This window comes from Diachasmimorpha longicaudata, unplaced genomic scaffold (assembly GCF_034640455.1).
Source record: "Diachasmimorpha longicaudata isolate KC_UGA_2023 unplaced genomic scaffold, iyDiaLong2 ctg00000086.1, whole genome shotgun sequence".
NCBI classification, from domain to species: Eukaryota; Metazoa; Arthropoda; class Insecta; order Hymenoptera; family Braconidae; genus Diachasmimorpha; species Diachasmimorpha longicaudata.
In genome coordinates, this window is record NW_026973911.1 from 1 (window position 1) to 2,500 (window position 2,500).

Sequence of the window (2,500 nt, forward strand, 5' to 3'; positions counted from 1 at the left end):
ATCTTGACAACGATTTTGCATACCGACAAAAATAGCATCAAGCAAAAATATCACTTATTTTTCCAATTTTCGACTTGTAGAACGATCAAGTATACTATTCTTTGGATTCTAAGATTTTTTTCAAGTGATTATTTTCAAAGTTGGGAAAAATGAAAAATTATTCTAAGTCCCCATTCGTAGTTCTTTTTGATTCGTATTGCTTCGGCGCAAAGTAGGTAGGGACACTTATGGCTTTCTCAATTTTTGGATAGGGACAGCCGGATAGCCGTCATTCAGCATAAAAGCTATTGTTATATGCATAGTTTGATGTGAGGAATGGGAATTGATTGAAATTTTCACCCGCCAATTGCCGGCTGGCCTGATTTTAAGGTTTGAGAATCTTGACAACGATTTTGCATACCGACAAAAATAGCATCAAGCAAAAATATCACTTATTTTTCCAATTTTCGACTTGTAGAACGATCAAGTATACTATTCTTTGGATTCTAAGATTTTTTTCAAGTGATTATTTTCAAAGTTGGGAAAAATGAAAAATTATTCTAAGTCCCCATTCGTAGTTCTTTTTGATTCGTATTGCTTCGGCGCAAAGTAGGTAGGGACACTTATGGCTTTCTCAATTTTTGGATAGGGACAGCCGGATAGCCGTCATTCAGCATAAAAGCTATTGTTATATGCATAGTTTGATGTGAGGAATGGGAATTGATTGAAATTTTCACCCGCCAATTGCCGGCTGGCCTGATTTTAAGGTTTGAGAATCTTGACAACGATTTTGCATACCGACAAAAATAGCATCAAGCAAAAATATCACTTATTTTTCCAATTTTCGACTTGTAGAACGATCAAGTATACTATTCTTTGGATTCTAAGATTTTTTTCAAGTGATTATTTTCAAAGTTGGGAAAAATGAAAAATTATTCTAAGTCCCCATTCGTAGTTCTTTTTGATTCGTATTGCTTCGGCGCAAAGTAGGTAGGGACACTTATGGATTTCTCAGTTTTTGGATAGGGACAGCCGGATAGCCGTCATTCAGCATAAAAGCTATTGTTATATGCATAGTTTGATGTGAGGAATGGGAATTGATTGAAATTTTCACCCGCCAATTGCCGGCTGGCCTGATTTTAAGGTTTGAGAATCTTGACAACGATTTTGCATACCGACAAAAATAGCATCAAGCAAAAATATCACTTATTTTTCCAATTTTCGACTTGTAGAACGATCAAGTATACTATTCTTTGGATTCTAAGATTTTTTTCAAGTGATTATTTTCAAAGTTGGGAAAAATGAAAAATTATTCTAAGTCCCCATTCGTAGTTCTTTTTGATTCGTATTGCTTCGGCGCAACGTAGGTAGGGACACTTATGGCTTTCTCAATTTTTGGATAGGGACAGCCGGATAGCCGTCATTCAGCATAAAAGCTATTGTTATATGCATAGTTTGATGTGAGGAATGGGAATTGATTGAAATTTTCACCCGCCAATTGCCGGCTGGCCTGATTTTAAGGTTTGAGAATCTTGACAACGATTTTGCATACCGACAAAAATAGCATCAAGCAAAAATATCACTTATTTTTCCAATTTTCGACTTGTAGAACGATCAAGTATACTATTCTTTGGATTCTAAGATTTTTTTCAAGTGATTATTTTCAAAGTTGGGAAAAATGAAAAATTATTCTAAGTCCCCATTCGTAGTTCTTTTTGATTCGTATTGCTTCGGCGCAAAGTAGGTAGGGACACTTATGGATTTCTCAATTTTTGGATAGGGACAGCCGGATAGCCGTCATTCAGCATAAAAGCTATTGTTATATGCATAGTTTGATGTGAGGAATGGGAATTGATTGAAATTTTCACCCGCCACTTGCCGGCTGGCCTGATTTTAAGGTTTGAGAATCTTGACAACGATTTTGCATACCGACAAAAATAGCATCAAGCAAAAATATCACTTATTTTTCCAATTTTCGACTTGTAGAACGATCAAGTATACTATTCTTTGGATTCTAAGATTTTTTTCAAGTGATTATTTTCAAAGTTGGGAAAAATGAAAAATTATTCTAAGTCCCCATTCGTAGTTCTTTTTGATTCGTATTGCTTCGGCGCAAAGTAGGTAGGGACACTTATGGCTTTCTCAATTTTTGGATAGGGACAGCCGGATAGCCGTCATTCAGCATAAAAGCTATTGTTATATGCATAGTTTGATGTGAGGAATGGGAATTGATTGAAATTTTCACCCGCCAATTGCCGGCTGGCCTGATTTTAAGGTTTGAGAATCTTGACAACGATTTTGCATACCGACAAAAATAGCATCAAGCAAAAATATCACTTATTTTTCCAATTTTCGACTTGTAGAACGATCAAGTATACTATTCTTTGGATTCTAAGATTTTTTTCAAGTGATTATTTTCAAAGTTGGGAAAAATGAAAAATTATTCTAAGTCCCCATTCGTAGTTCTTTTTGATTCGTATTGCTTCGGCGCAAAGTAGGTAGGGACACTTATGGCTTTCTC